This window comes from Capricornis sumatraensis, chromosome 17, assembly GCF_032405125.1.
Source record: "Capricornis sumatraensis isolate serow.1 chromosome 17, serow.2, whole genome shotgun sequence".
Lineage (NCBI taxonomy): Eukaryota > Metazoa > Chordata > Mammalia > Artiodactyla > Bovidae > Capricornis > Capricornis sumatraensis.
In genome coordinates, this window is record NC_091085.1 from 11,187,880 (window position 1) to 11,205,725 (window position 17,846).

A 17,846-nucleotide genomic window follows, 5' to 3' on the forward strand; every position below is an offset into this window, starting at 1 on the left:
GCTCTTTGGCTTTATGGATATGCCGCTCATTTCACATAGAAAAATCCCAAAGAAGGAAGTGAAAGCCATTTGGAGGTGCACCCAGCTTCTCCCTTCCCTGGTACTCCATCCCATTGGCTCTTCACTAACCAGCCTCCCATGCTACCTTCACAACTCTTCTCTTGGGACCACAACAGCCCCCCATCCTCAACCACCTGAGTGGATCCTCCTCCTCCTCCTCGTCTTGACAGAAGTCTGGCTATCCTGGAAGACATGGCTTCCTCAGCTCCCCTCTCCCCTGTGGAGGCCAACATTCTTTTAGAGCCTTCAGGGTCAAGACTGGGAGACTGCATGAGCCATCTACCTTATTTCTCCAATATGCCTTCCAGATCATGCTGCTTCTAGTTTTCTAGGAAAACTACACTCCTCGTCAACATTGTCATCTTTATCCGCCACACTTTCAGTCACCCCTCTCATCCGTGTAACTCTTTAGTACCTGCTCACTGACTTCACCCCAATCTACAAATACTCATCTCCAAATTTCTCAGTTCCTTGATCTGCCTGTGGGGATTAAGTAACAAGACATTTTACTAGACAGATTACCATATCTGATCATCTTGAGTAGGCAGACATACTAGCTTAGATTAATTATTTTCATCTGTGACCATGGCTACTTCTGAATATTAAGCCCAGACTTCCTGCTCGCTTGATACAATCTCCTGCCCTAGTTCTCTGACTGAGTTATTCCCCATATCTATCAGCCCCATCCAACTGTGGCTACACACAGCCAGCTTCAATTCTATCATCTGACCACCCTCCTCAAGTCATTTGCCTAACTGGCCTTCCATCATGTCCCCCTAGGTCGGTGCACATTCAAATTTCCACCTTCTCCATGGCATACATATATACTGTTAGCACTAGTTAAGGACCAGACTGGTAAACTACTATTAGAATAATAATAGCAACAATAACAACATCAATAATAGAAAATACTTAACAATAGTAATTCTCCAGTCCAAGAACACCTGGTATGTCTTTCCATTTGTTTAGGTCATCTTCAATTTCTTTCATCAGTCTCATAATTTTCCAAGTACAAGTATTTTACCTCCTTCGGTAAGTTTATTTCTAGGTATTTTATTCTTTTTGATGAATGGTAGATGGGATTGTTTTCTTAATTTCCATTTCTGATAGTTTCATGGTTAGTGTATAGAAATGCAGCAGATGTCTGCACATTAATTTTGCATCCTACAACTTTACTGAATTCGTTGCTGAGCTCTACTAGTTGTCCTAGTGGTGAGTTTAAGATTTTCTGTGTGTGGCATCAAGTCATCTGCAAACAGTGACAGGCAGTTTTACTTCCTCCTTTCCAGTTTAGATTTCTGTTATTTCTTTTTCTTCTCTGATTTCCATGGTAGGACTTCTAAAACTATGCTGAATAAACGTGGCAAGAGTAGACACCCTTGTCTGGTTCCTGATCTTAAGAAATGCTTTCAGCTTTTCACCACTGAGTATGTCAGCCATGGGCTCATACATGGCTTTTATCATGAGGTATGCTCTCTCTATGCCCAGTTTCTGGAGAGTTTTTGTCATAAATGGATATTAAATTTTGTTAAAAGCTTTTTCCACATCAACTGAGATGATCATATGGTTTTATTCTTCAGTCTGTTAATGTGGTGTATCACAGTGACTGATTTGCAGATATTGAAAACTCCTTGCAGCTCTGGGATAAATCCCCCTTGAGCATGGTGCATGATCCTTTTAACGTATTGTCAGATTCAGTTTGTTAACATTTTGTTGGGGATTTTTGCATCTGTATTCACCAGTGATATTGGCCTGTAATTTTCTTTCTTTGTGATCTCTTTGTCTGGTTTTGGCATCAAGCTGATACTTGTCTCCCATCATGAATTCAGATGTGCTCCTTCCTCTGAAATTTTTTAGAATAGTTTGAGGATAGGTTTTAGCTGTTCTCTAAATGTTTTGTATAATTCACCTGTGTTGTCTGAAATTTTCAAATTACTGACTCAATTTTGTTACTGATGATTGGTCTGTTCATATTTTCTATTTCTTCCTGGTTTGGTCAAGATTGTAATTTTCTAGATTATCCATTTTATTGTTTGGAGTAGTCTCTTACGATCCTTTGTATTTTTGTGGTATCAGTTGTAATTTCTCCTTTTCACTCCAGATTTTGTTAATTCAGGCCCTCTCCCTTTTCTTCTTGAATTTCTTTCTACAAATTCAGTGCAATCCCTATCAAAATGCTAACGGCATTTTTCACAGACCTAGAAAAAATAATTTTAAACTTTGTATGTCAAACAATAGTCTCCAAGTAGCCAAAACCATCTTGAGAAAGAAGAACAGAGCTGGAGGAATCATACTCCCTGACTTCAGACTATACTATAAAGCCACAGTAATCAGGACAGTATGGTACTGGCACAAAAGCAGACACATAGGTCACAGGGACAGAACAGAGAGCCGAGAAGTAAATACATACACTTATGTCAACTAAACTATGACACAGGAGGCAAGACTATGCCATGGAGAAAAGGCAGTCTCTTCAACAAGTCATGCTGTGAAAACTGGACAGCTATGCATACAAGAGTGAAAGCAGGACATTCTCTAACACCATATACAAAAACAAACTCAATGGGCAAAACGGCTTCAAGTTCTAACTAAGATCAGATACCATAAAGCTAGCGAAAAACATAGGCAGAACACTCTTTGGCATACATCATAGCAATAATTTCTTGGATCCACCTCCTAAAGCAAAGGAAATAAAAGCAAAACTAAACAAATGGACCTAATTAAATTTAACAGCTTTTGCACAGCAAAAGAAACCACTGACAAAAAGAAAAGGCAACCTACGGAATGGGAGAAAATATTTGCAAAAAATACAACCAATAAGCAATTAATATTTAACATATATAAGCAGCTCATATAGCTTGACATCAAAGAAACAAATAACCCAATTTTTTAAATGGGCAAAAGAACTGAATAGACATTTTCCAAATAGGAAATGAAGATATTTACCAGGCACAGTACTTTGGCCACCTCATGCGAAGAGTTGACTCATTGGAAAAGACCCTGATGCTGGGAGGGATTGGGGGCAGGAGGAGAAAGGGACGACAGAGGATGAGATGGCTGGATGGCATCACTCACTCGATGGACATGAGTTTGAGCGAACTCTGGGAGTTGGTGATGGACAGGGAGGTCTGGTGTGCTGCCATTCATGGGGTTGCAAAGAGTCAGACACGACTGAGCGACTAAACTAACTAACTAACTAACAGGCAAATGAAAAGATGCTCAATATCACTAATCATTACAGAAACGCAAATCAAAACCACAGTGAGATACTACCTCACACCTGTCAGAATGTCTATCATCAAAAAAAGATACAAATAATAAATGTTGGTGAGGCTACACAGAAAAGGGCACCCTCCTACATTGCTGGTGGGATTATAACTGGTGCAGTCACTGTGGAAAATAGTATGAAAATTTCTCAAAAACCTATAAATAGAACTATGCTATGATGCAACAATGCTACTCTTGAGTATATGTATAAAAAAAAACACTAATACAAAAAGACACATGAACCCCAACATTCATAGCCATATTATTTACAATAGCCAAGATATGGAAGCAACTTAGGTGTCCATAAACAGATGAATAGATAAAGATGTGAGGTATATATATATAATGGAATACTACTCAGCCATTAGAAAGAATGATATTTTACCATTTGTAGCAACGTGGACAGATTTGTTGGGCATTATGTTAAGTGAAATAAATCAGACAGGGACTTCCCTGGTGGTCCAGTTAGGAATCCACCTTCCAGTGCAGGGGATGCAGGTTCAATCCCTGGTCAGGGAATTAAGATCCCAACATTCTGTGGGGCAACTAAGTCTGAGCACTGGAACCAGAGAACCCATGCATCACAACTAGAGAAACCAATGCATCACAACCAGAACCCGTGCATCACAAGTAGGGAAACCAATGTGCCACAAATAGAGAAAGCCCACACACTGCAATGAAAAGCCTGAGCACCACAGTGAAGACCTAAAACAGCCAAAAACAAAAGTTTTAATAAAATTAATTTTTGAAAAGTTTAAAAAAAAGAAATGTCAGACAAAGGCAAATATGGTATGATATCATTTATATGCAGAATCTAAAAAATTCAACAACAGATACAGAGAACAAACTAATGGTTACCAGTGGAGAGAGGGAAGTAGGTAAGGGAAATATAGCGGTTGGGGATTAAGAGGTGCAAACTACTATGTATAAATAAGCTGTAAGGATATATTGCACAATATGCTGGAGAAGGCAACGGCACCGCACTCCAGCACTCTTGCCTGGAAAATCCCATGGACGGAGGAGCCTGGTAGGCTGCAGTCCATGCGGTCGCGAAGAGTCGGACACAACTGAGCAACTTCACTTTGACTTTTCACTTTCATGCATTGGACAAGGAAATGGCAACCCACTCCAGTATTCTTGCCTAGAGAATCCCAGGGATGGGGAAGCCTGGTGGGCTGCCATCTTTGGGATCGCACAGGGTCGGACACGACTGAAGCAACTTAGCAGCAGCAGCAGCAACAGCTGCAACACAATGTGGGGAATATAGCCACTATTTTATAATAACTCTAAATGGGTATAACCTCTAGAAATTGTGAATCATTATACTGTTCACCTCATATGATTATAATTACATTATATATAATAATATGCATATAATATAATATATACAATATGTAATGTATGTTATATAATACAATATAATATATATTATATAATATATAATATATAAAATCCTTAATATAATATATTAACTATATATTAACTATATACTATATAATTAATATATTATATATTGTATAATTATATTGTATTATATTAATATATGGTATATATTGTATTTATTTATACATTATATAATATTATATATTAATATATAATATATATTATATATTATATTAATATATAGTATAATTATAGGTTAGGTTAGGGTTAAGGTTTATATATAAATATGATATATATACCATTATACATTTGTATAATTAATATATCATATATTATATATATTAATGATATATATTGTTATAATACAAGTAATTTTAATAGAATTATCTATATTATTATATCATATATTATACATATTATAATATAATTACAATATAAAATAATTTTAAAAACAAAATTATATATAATTATATATTATCAAATATATTATATATAATATATAGTATATACTTTATATAATTAAAATAATTACATTATCTATATTAATTATATCATATATAGGTATATATGTATGTCAATATATGTATATATGTATCATATATATGTATATATGATATATATCATATATACGTATATATATCATGATATATATATAAACCTTAACCCTAACCTAACCTATAATTATAATATATATTATATTAATATATTATAATTATCATATATATGTATATATATGTATCATGATATATATATAAACCTTAACCCTAACCTAACCTATAATTATAATATATATTATATTAATATGATATATTATAATTATATTTAATAATATATTAATTATATTTAATAATATTATATTAATGATTGGTTATATAGTTAATATAATTTAGTTATGTTAATATTTAATTATATTTATCATATGTTATATAATCATGTATATGTATATATTTTATATATGATATATACATATATATGTATTATAATCTTATAAATTTTTTATGTGGGTATATATGATACATGATTTATATTTCTTATATATTATATATATTATAACTTGTATAATATTGAACATCAGCTATACTTCAATTTTTAAAATGCAATAAAATATTTATTAAATGCTAACTACCTGCCAGACACTTGGGCTGTCTCACTGAATCCTTCCTCAAGCCAATCAGCAACCTAGTGAACCAATATGACCTCTACGCCATGAACAAACTATCAAAAAATTGTGTGTGTGTGTGAGCTTAGTCACTCAGTCATGTCTGACTCTTTGTGACCCCATGGACCCCTGCCCGCCAGGCTCCTCTGCCCATGGGGATTCTCCAGGGAAGAATATTGCAGAAGGTTGCCATGCCCTGCTCCAGGGGATCTTCAGAATCCAAAGATCAAACCCAGGTCTCCCACATTGCAGGTGGATTCTTTACCATCTGAGCCCCCAGGGAAGCCCAGGAATACTGGAGTGGGTAGCCTATCCCTTCTCCAAGTGAACGTCCTGACCCAGAAATTGAACCAGCATCTCTAGCAGCACAGGCAGATTCTTAACCAGCTTACCCAGAAAACCCCATCAGAGACACTATACAACTGCCCAAAAAGTCACATGCAGTGTGTCAGAATAGGGACTCACTGTGGCTTGAATCCAAGCGTGTCTTATCTCAGAGCCCATGCTCCTTATCACCACAGGGGTCACTATTTTCCATCTCCACTGGCCTTACACTGCCTTACAGTACTGCCTTACTTGCCTCCTAAGATAGAAGCCATTCTGAATCTTCATCCTCCTCAGACCTCCCACTTCTAACCGCCACCTCCCACCCAAAGCTGAGCCCCTCAATTCCTGCTTTACAGGGAAAATAAGAGCCGTCAAAAAGGACAGCAACTGCCTCTGTTTCCCATCGCCAACCCTGTGAAATTACATCCCATCCTTCCAGCCTTTCCTCCTCCCTTCTAAGACTAAATTTAACTTGGCAAAGAACTCAATGAAATAAGAAAAGAGGAATCGTTGAAGGTCTTGAGCAAAAGGATAAAGTGATAAAATCTGAGGGGTTTGCTGTTTTGTTTTATAAAATTCATTTTGTCATGACTTTGGAACAAAATGAAGTACAGAGACTAGAGTTTTGAGGGTAATTAAAGCAATAATACAAGCATAAAGTTAACAAATATCTTATCTAGGGTTGAAGTGGTAGAAATGACATCGTATTTTGAAAAAAATATCAACAGGACTTTCTGATAGACCCATTCATGATGTGGGCTGAGGACATGGATAAGTCAAAATAAATCCATCTACTACACGATTGCATAGTCTATATGTAAAAGACTGTATACAGACTCTAAGATGACATGTATGCTATAGGAGCTTTGATTACTTGCCTAAAGTTATTTAACCTGTTTTATTCTTTCAACATGTCCCTTTAACTGAGCATGATGTCTTGGATACAGCAGGTACCAACTGAACAGGTCAGTTCAATCAGTTCAGTCATTCAGTCATGTCCAACTCTTTGCTACCCCATGGACTGCAGCACACCAGGCTTCCCTGTCCTTCACCAACTCCTGGAGCTTGCTCAAATTCATGTCCATTGAGTCAGTGACGCCATCCAACCACCTCATTCTCAGTCGGCCCCTTCTCCTCCTGCCTTCAATCCTTCCTAGGATCAGGGTCTTTTCTAGTGAGTCAGTTCTTTGCATCAGGTGGCCAAAGTATTGGAATTTCAGCTTTAACATCAGTCCTTCCAATGAATATTCAGGACTGATCTCCTTTAGAATGGACTGGGTGGATCTCCTTGCAGTCCAAGGGACTCTCAAAAGTCTTCTCCAATGTCACAGTTCAAAAGCACCAATTCTTCAACACTCAGCTTTCTTTATGGTCCAACTCTCCCATCCATACATGACTAGATGGACCATTGCTGGCAAAGTAATGTCTCTTCTTTTCAATAGACTGTCTAGGTTGGTCATAACTTTTCTTCCAAGGAGCAAGCGTCTTTTAACTTCATGGCTGCAATCACCATCTGCAGTGATTTTGGAGCCCCTCAAAATAAAGTCTGTCAGTGTTTCCATTGTTTCTGCATCCATTTGCCATGAAGAGATGGAACCGGATGCCATGATCTTAGTTTTCTGAATGTTGAGTTTTAAGCCAGCTTTTTCACTCTCCTCTTTCTCTTTCATCAAGAGACTCTTTAGCTCTTCTTCGCTTTCTACCATAAGGGTGGTGTCATCTCCATATCTGAGGTTATTGATATTTCTCCTGGCAATCTTGATTCTAGCTTGTGCTTCATCCAGCCCAGCATTTCTCATGATGTACTCTGCATATAAGTTAAATAAGCAGGATGACAATATACAGCCTTGATGTACTCCTTTCCCGATCTGAAACCAGTCTGTTGTTCCATGTCCAGTTCTAACTGTTGCTTCCTGACCTGTATATATACATGTGTATAAATATGCACATATGATTATATATACATTCCTGTTTCTTCTGGTGTCTTTTTTCCAATCACAATAGTCATAGTAACACTTAGGAATGAAATTTTTTCTTTTTCCAAATCTTTTTCTATCTGATTTACCAATGTACACATTTTTCTCCCCAAAGATATTATGATGATCTGAAACAGACTTCATCAGAGAAATGCAAATGGACAATAAACACATGAAAAAGTCCCCAACATCATTAATAATCAGAGAAACGGAAACCAAAACCACAATGAGATTATTTAATCAAAAAGACATAATAACAAGTTTTGTTGAGGATATGGAGAAATTGAGACCTTCATACAGCACTGGTAGGAATGTAAAATGGTACAGCCACTATGGAAAACAATAAAGCAGCTCCTTAAAAAGTTAAACATAGGGTTACTATTTGACCTACCAACTCCACTCCTAAGTATACAGCCAAGAGAAGTAATATACATATACACACACAAAAAAAATACTTATACACAAATGTTCATATCAGCATTATATATAATAGCCAACAGGTGGAAATAAATCAAATGAATAAACAAAATATGGCATATCCATTCAATGAAATATTATTTGGATATAAAAAGAATTAAACACAGATTCCTTAGGAGGGAAGTTAAACTAAAAATATCTCAAATGTATTCAGCTGTGAGATTTCATACAAACTGCATTTTCTCACTTGTAGAATGTGGAGGAGGGCACTTAACTAGATACCTCTAAGGTTGCTTCTAATTCCAAAATTCAATGACTATGGCATAGACTCCAACCACAGAATATACATAAACACTGTGGCCAAACCTATATGGATTAAAGAGGAAACTTGGTGATTTCTCAGGTATTCAGGTAAAAAAACACACCTTGGCTAGCAGATGAAAAACCTCGTCTAAGAACTCATCCTCCACAGACTCTCTTATCTGAAATAGGTTGGGATGGGGAAAATTCAGTTCAGCATGATCACTAGCTCTACCTTCTGTAAAACTAACTGTATAGTTAAGCCTGAATTGTTTCAATCACTGTATGAGCAAGAACAATCACAGGAAGATTCTCTCTGAAATTATCTGGGAAGATTCTCTCTGAAATTATCTGGCCTGTTTAGGTTTTTGGTTTTTAAATTAGGATTGGCAACTTCTTCCAACTGTCACTGTGTTATTTTCATGGAATACGGACTCAGCAAAAAAATTTTCAGGCCAAAGTGATACATTCCTTTTCCCCCTTGGTAAATTTAGACAAGTTGGGGTATTCAAAATAAGGAAAAGGACTTTGAGACAAGGAAGGAATGCCTACTGGCTCCTTAGCTTTGGAACTGAAAAGCAAAATTCCAAGGACTAGAAACTCAAAGATGAGGTGGTCCACTGGGGAAGCATAGCTTTGTCGGGGAGGAAGCTAAGGAAAAAAATCTAATGAGTTTTCCAGAAATTGGAAGTGCTTAGCAGTGAATGAAATTGAGAGAATTAAAATTTGGGTGAACAGAAAATGTATTTTATCTCTTTAAAAAAAATTTTTTTTATAAAGACACAGGCTAGGCTATCTGGGCAAGGAACTAAAAATGCTAATACAGTTACAGTCTAGTGTTAGAGGCTCTCTTAGTTGTTTTTAATCCCACAGGAACTAGTCTCTGCCTTCACTTCATAAGGAATGAACAAAAAGCAGCCTTTAAAAATGAAATGGGTTTGGTCCACTCAAACCAGCTCAGATAGTTTCCATCTTCCTAGATTTTAGTTGGCTTTTAGGGAGGAGGTACATAAAAATTAAGCTTCCCTCTCCAGTCCATAAGTTTAATTTTACTTCCGTGTAAGCAGGCCTTGACATCAAACTGGTATGCCCTTCCACTCTATTCCAGCTGGATTTGTAAAGGCTTTCTGCATTGGGCAGCAAAGTGCCCAGTTTCATGCCTGAAAAATTAATTTTGGGTTGCATAGATGGTACTTGGGTAAGGAAAAATGAGGAAGACTGGATATAGTATTATACAAATTGCACTGTTGTGGATAAGGAAAGGAATGCAGAAGAAAGGAAGGAAAAATCTATTTGCCAGTTGTTCTAACAAAATGTCAGGCTTTTTTCATGGTTTCTATGATGTTCTTTGATAAGATTTGACTGGTATATAGGACTTGTAACTGGAGTGACGGTCCTCTCTGTGATTTATTAGAGACTATTGTAACTAGTTCAATCCATCTACATACAATGCAATAAATTACACAAAAGCCCACCAACGACTTGTTTCTTACAGAAGTATAGAGACAGCTTAATTTGAGTTTCCAGAAACTTCTACAAATAGGACTCAGTTTCATAATTTTTTCAGATGAAAATGTGGGTCGCTTGGAAGCAAAATTAGTATACTACCCTACATTCTCCATAAACTTACCAAAGGGTAACTGTTATACCATTACACTTCTCCTGCTTCACTTTATGTGGTGAGTAAAATGTACAGCAAAGACACTGCAAAGGAATTCAAATGCTCAATGAATTTATGGGAGAAAAAAACAAAGGAAATCATTGCAGGGTTTTCAGGATGAAAAATTCTCAGATCCAAAATGAAAATGCATCTGTCTACAAACTCACGAATATACTGCATGCCCTGAAAAACACTAAGAGGAAGCGCACTTAAGGTACGAGTGTGCTCAGTCATGTCCAGCTCTTTGCAAACCCACTTCTCCTGTGTCTCCTGCTTTGGCAGGTGATTCTTTGCCACTGTGCCACCTGGGAAGCCCACACTAAGTCACAGGGGTAAGAAAATCTCTGATATCCATGGAGCTTTAAGGAAATGAGAAGCTTTCACGAGGTCCTATGAAGAGTTGACTGCCTTAAATACGTTATATACATCAACCCTCCCCACGACACTGAAATGTTTCTCCCTGTCTCACAACTGAGTCCCCCAAGCCCAGAGAGGCTGAGCACTTTGTCCCAAGACAGCCCAGCTGGTAAACAAGCCAGAACTGCAACACAAGTCTGTCTGTCTCCAGAATCCAGGCCATTCAGCTGCACTCCATGAAATACCCTGTGATTTTATACACTAGAAAAAAGAATTCAGTTCCGTTCAGTTAAGTTGCTCAGTTGTGTCTGACTCCTCGCAACCCCATGGACTGCAGCACACCAGGCCTCCCTCTCCATCGGCAACTCCCGAAGGTTACTTAAACTCATGTCCATTGAGTCAGTGATACCATCCAACATCTCATCCTCTGTCGTCCCTTTCTCCTCCCACCTTCAATCTTTCCCAGCATCAGGGTCTTTTCCAATGAGTCAGTTCTTCACATCAGGTGGCCAAAGTATTGGAGTTTCAGCTTCAGCATCAGTTCTTCCAATGAATATTCAGGACTGATTTCCTTTAGGATTACCCCATCAATTTTCCTTCTTTGCTCTCTCTTATTTTTTTCTGTAAGGGACCACCTCAGCCTGAATATAGCAACAATCTAGGCACAAATATATTCCCTTCTCACTCCCACAGACTAAAGTAAGCTCTGCGACATCCACACATTGTTACTAGAAACACAGTGTGTGGAAAGAAGTGGAAATGTTAGTTTTCCATTTGACTTAATCCAGGCAATGGGGTTCATAAAAGGAACTGTATTACATATGAGCTCTTTATGTTCAATTCTTTCAGAAATGCAGCTTCATTGAAAATAACATTTCAACCATTCTTTTTCAAGTTTTTTCTTCCCCAGAAGCTGTACTCACTTAATCTTGATAACAATCCATGGGTAGAAAGCTACTCACCCATTTTATTAGTTGCTATTATAATATAGGCAAGGTATAGCCTTACTAGACAAATATTAATAAATAATTAATTGGCATATTAACTGCTTGGATACAAAAGGATTATATGAAATATTTGAAATGAGTTGTTTTACTTACAAGAGACTCTCAGTTCACCATTTCCAGTGTGGGCTAGCCACAGAGCCAATCTGCCCTCCTCCCTAAAAAAATGACTCTCTTGTTTTCCGTTCTTAAATTCATTCAAAGTGTTTTTTTCTCTGAAGGTCCACTGAGGATAAGAAACAGGGCTAGACATCATGAAGGCTACAAAAACAAAGAATTCCTCAAGGACTAATAGTTTGACAAAATAAAAAATGCAGTACCCCTAAAATAATCTACAAAAATGTCACATATTAGCGCACACAAATTCTTGGCTGCATATAGGAATCACTTGGTGAGCTTTAAAAAATACACTCGGTCACAGCCACAGCGATTTTGATTTAATTGGTCTGGGATGCAGCCCAACATTAGTGCTTTTAAAAGCTCCCAGATGATTCTATGTGGTGCTGAGTCTGAGACACTCACAGCACCACAGTGATGGGAGCCCGAAGGTGCCTGAATGTTGAGGGTATCGGACCAATAGCTGAGCCACATTGTAGGAATCCCCTTCCTTCTTTCCTTCCTTCCTTCCTTCCTAAATTGACCCCTTGAAGTAGCAGCAGTATAGACTCAGGGCCATGAAGAATGGGGAGTTTTGAAGCACTGGAGATGGGAAGCAGAAAAAGGGTGTCAGAGGAGGTAGAAATGCTAAAAACCAAGGCTGAAAAAAATAACAAGGCGCACTTTGGGGATTTTAATTTTGAATGAAGCAGAGTCCACTGGGAAACTAGAGGTGAGAATAAGCTAGAAATGCGGGCCAGGGTCCTGAGGCAGAGGGACCCACGGCAGTTGTGTTCTGAAGCTGACTTCAGAAGCAGTAAGAATCCACTGATAACGTCTGAGCCAGGAAGTGATAGGACCAAATAACTATAACTCTGCCACTGGAAATTCAGGAAAATTCATCTCCAGAAAGTGCAGTATGGGCTGCAGGAAAGAGTCTGGGGAGAAAGAGATCCCAGGGAACCCAGGGAAAAGGTGACGGAGACGAGGGAGGCAAAGGTCAGGGGCACCGAACCAGGGCCATGGCAGTGGGAGGGCAAAGGACAGGTCCCAGGCACACAGCCCCTGAGGGAGTGACAGGGCGTAAGTGGAAGTTAGGAGGCAAGGAGAAAAAGGTGACGGCTGAAGGGTTAGTGCCGGGTGACGTGATTAACAGAGATGGGGAGGTGGGAGGAAGAAGCAGACGATGATTTCTATTTTATATGCATTTTGCTTCAGCTGTCATCATGTCATCAACTTGGGAAAGCCCAGTGACACGTTTGAAATTTGCAGTGGGAACACAGTGGAGAATTTCAAGGTAGAAGCAGAAATGTGGGTGTCATACTGTCGTGAGTCGTCAGCACGTGAGGTCTATGCCGGATGTGAAGAAGATGAGAACAGCCTTGGCTATGCCTGTGAGGGCTTATGAAGGAGAAGGGGGCAGGTAAACACAGGAAAGGACAAGGCCAGGCTGTGTCACAGGGCTCAGTGAGACAAAGAGAGTCCAAGAGCATGGGATAATCTACAATGGCAAATATAACAGGGGAAAAAAATCACAAATTAAGGCAGAAAAAAACCAGGGCATAGTCATTCACAGATCATCGGCAACCAAAAAAAATATTAGGATGAAGGCAGCATCCTAACAGGTGGGGTAAGAGCCAGATGACTGGGAGCTAAAAGTAGGGGGAGGGGTCAGAAAGTGACGCCATGAAGTCCGGTCCACTAATGTAGAGAGCGTGCGGTGGGGGAGAGGGGATTTCCCAGATGAGAGTGTGCAGAGCAAGTGAAATTGCTAGAGGAGCTCCATGAATGTGGACACTAGTGGGCTCCAGGCTCCAGAGCAATAGGGGAGGTCAGATGCTTGGGGGCAAGGGGCACTGGGGAGAGGGTGAGGGCTCACTCAGAAGGTCGGTCAAAATGCAGCCGTTCCCAGGAATGAAGGCTGGGTCATCTTTTTCTTGGAAACAGAAGGAAAGGAGAGGGGATTCATGAAAGAACAGCTCAGTGGATGTGGAAAGGAGAACTAGGGAGCTTGGACGCCTGATGACCGAGGTTTCCCCGGTGCGAGGCACCTTTGAAAGCTGGAAGAGCGGGGAGCACAGAGGAGGGCAGACAAGCGTGCCCAGTGGGGACAGGCAGAGCGCCACCGTGGACCCGTCCTGAGAGAGACGACCCGGAGGAACCAAGGAACCAGCCAGCACCCGCCTCCAAGGGGTCTCCTGTGGGCTCTACCACCCAGAAGCAAGGTGAGGGTGCGAGCCCCTCCTTGAGGTCTGACAGAGTGAGTAGAGCCCACCTTCCACTTAGAGTGTCAGCAGTTCTGCAAAAGCCTACAAGCCTCTGCTGCCCTGGCTTTCGCCCCCTGCCCAGTTCGACTTCACCACCGTTACCTTCACTTTCAAGGTGCCTGTGGCCCAAAGCAGGCCCATTCTCAACTCAACCTGTGTTCTTGGGCAAGTCACATATCACACGCCCCCTGGACTGGAAAATGAAGGCGATGATAATGGGGCTCTGCCTCCAGCACAAAGGCTTATGAGGATTAAAGGACAAAAGGCTGAGCAATTTGCAGTTATGAAGCCATAGCAAAGCTCCGTGATCATCTCTGCCTGGCTGGGCACAGCACAGTCCAGCGAACACAAAGGCCACATTCAGACCTTCTCAGGTGCCAGAGACCCACAGAGGGCCGGTTAAATGAAGCAGAAGCTGAAGACAAAAGAAAATCCCTCAACAAAACAAGGCAAGAGGAAAGAGGACACACAGAGGAAAGGGATTGGGAGGTTAGAGGGTCATGGAGTTTGTGCCGCTGAACTTCCCCTGGACAAAGAAATCATTGCATGTTTCTGTTTGGGGTACACCATAAGGGGGCATACAGCGGAGCCAGTGTGCTGACCCCGCACCAGCTAGGAAATGTATCTGATGGAGGAGCCTCGTGGTGCCGCACCACTGCGGCCTGGTAAAACCGGCTGCCGGGCCATGTCCAGTCCACGGGCAGAGCGCGGCCCTCCAGAGAAGCAGCAACTCCTAGAAGCATTCGGGGTGGGCCACTTTTCATTTTCTACTCCACCAGAGACTTGCTCCGCGGCAAATTCACAAATTTTAAAAGGTTTCTGCTTAGATAAGAACCTGGGCAAAACTGCTCTGCACGCATGCACTCTAGTCGCTGACCCTGTGGACTGTGGCTCACCAGGCTCCTCTGTCCATGAGATTTCCTAGACAAGAATACTGGAGTGGGTTGCCACGCCCTCTTCCAGAGGATCTTCTCCACCCAGAGGTCGAACCCACATCTGTTAGGTCTGTCTGCAATGGCAGGTGGGTTCTTTACCATTAGTGCCACCTGGGAAGCCCAAAACTAGTAAATGCCCAAAGTCTAGTAAACGCCCAAAGTCACCAAGCTTGTCAACCCTTACCAGTGTTGTAAAGTGCTGTCTAATGTAAACACTTTACAAAGTGCATCCCCTCAGCATGATGAAGCAACATACACCTTGGGGTGGGTCACACTTGTATCTGTTGGATAACTTGGGGTTCCCAGGACCCCATCCAGTTTTCAGGCTCTGTGAGTGGCCCTCATCCACTAGAGTCTGGTTCCCTCCAGGCTCCCTGCCCTGAGCTTTCTGGGAGGACCAGAAAGGGGAGGCAGGGTGCTGAGATTACCTATGTTCAGGGCTGAGCCATGGCCTTCTCAGCCTGGCCCCCCGCTCCAGCTGCTTCCCCAGCATGCAGTTCTGGGTCGCTGGGGTCCACATCACTCCTGTTTGGTTGCCAAGCCCACCCTAGCCTGCGTTGAACAGCTCGTGACCGACCACAGCTGCCCCCAGCTTCAGCCCTTTTCTGTGGACCAGCCTCGGCACTCCTCACAGTTTCCGCCGTAGGATGGCCACACTCCCTTCCTCTGGCTGACGGGGAAGAGCCTTTATAATGTCCTCCTTGTCCAGAAAAGTGAAGGACAGTCACAGCTATGGGATGGAGGGCTTTGTCTCCCACTGCAGCCTTCTCTCACTACATGTGAGAGGGTGGGAGCGAGGGCTCTAGCGGTCCTGAGTCCCTTACCCTTCTGACAGCAGGTCTCAGGCTGGGTATGACCTACCTGCTCAAACTCATTCCTCCTAGTGGTTTTTTCTAGGGATCCTGCTCTCAGTCTTCCCTGGGGCAGGTTTCCAAGGGGTAGGAGTGAGGATGCTCTTACAGGGACAGTAAGAGTTACTCAGAGAGTATAGAAAGATACTCAGATAGTGTAGTCAGTCCATCATGTCAGGAGAGGTCTGAACATCAGTTGCGAATGAGGTTTTGAACCTTCTGAAAGGGTTTCTGGGCCTCTGGTCTGCAGCTCATTCTTTCAGAAAGGTCCCATAAAATGACTTGAGCCTAGGAAAATTCATCTTCTTGCCACTTTTTCCAGAGTGAGAACAGGCCCTGCTGCCGTCCTTTGCCCTTCACCAGACAGCTTCTGAGAACCCTCACCCAAAGTCCATGCCAGCACAGGCAGGGGGCTGTGAACTCGGTGGCCCAGCAAACATCCAGGTAGGAAATGAAATGGCAGATTCTCCTTCTTTAAGAGGATCCATGGGCAGCCACTACCTCCTAGGCTGACACAACTCTAAGTTTAACTCCTTACACTTTACTTTGATAGTTCTTTTCAACCCATCTTCCAGAGGTCTAGTCTAATCCTGGGTAGGCTGAGCAGGTGACAGGGCTTCACGGCTGGCTCTGCTGGCCCCTTACTCAGTCTAGCAGAGATGTTTCCGGCCCCCTCTTTGGAAAGCAGGAGTTACTCCTTTGTTCTCAGTTTTAGGGTAACACCTGAAATTAGAACAGGATGATATCATTGGTTTACTTAAGTATTTAGGTTATTGTTGTGATCCACACAGTCAAAGGCTTTGGCATAGTCAATAAGGCAGAAGTAGATGTTTTTCTGGAACTCTCTTGCTTTTCTGATGATCCAATGGATGTTGGCAATTTGCTGGTTTCTCTGCCTTTTCTAAATCCAGCCTGAACATCTGGAAATTCATGGTTCATGAAGTGTGGGAGCCTGGCTTGGGAGTATCTTGAGCATTACTTTGCTAGCGTGTGAGATGAGTGCCATTGTGCAGTGGTTTGTGCATTCTTTGGCATTGCCTTTCTTGGGGATTGGAATGAAAACTGATCTTTTCCAGTCCTGTGGCCACTGCTGAGTTTTCCAAATTTGCTGGCATATTGAGTGCAGCACTTTCACAGCATCATCTTTTAGGATTTGAAATAGCTCAACTGGAATTCCATCACCTCCACTAGCTTTGTTCGTAGTGATGCTTCCTAAGGTCCACTTGACTTCACACTCCAGGATGTCTGGCTTTAGGTGAGTAATCACACCATCATGGTTATCTGGGTCATGAAGATCTTTTTTGTATAGTTCTTCTGTGTATTCTTGGGCTTCCCTTGTGGCTCAGCTGGTAAAGAATCCACCTGCAATGCAGGAGACCTGAGTTAAATCCCTGGGTTGGGAAGATCCCCTGGAGAAGGGAAAGGCTACCCATTCCAGTAGAGGATGAGATGGTTGGATGGTATCACCCACTCAATGGACCTGAGTTTGAGTAAACTCCGGGAGTTGGTGATGGAGAGGGAGGCCTGGCGTGCTGCAGTCCATGGGGTCACAGAGTCAGACATGACTAAGCGACTGAACACTGAACTCTGTGTATTCTTGCCTCTTAACATCTTCTGGTTCTGTTAGGTCCATACCATTTCTGTCCTTTATTGTGCCCATCTGCATGAAATGTTCCCTTGGTATCTCTAATTTTCTTGAAGAAGAGTCTTTTCCATTATATTGCTTTCCTCCATTTCTTTGCACTGATCACTGAGGAAGGCTTTCTTATCTCTCCTTGCTATTCTTT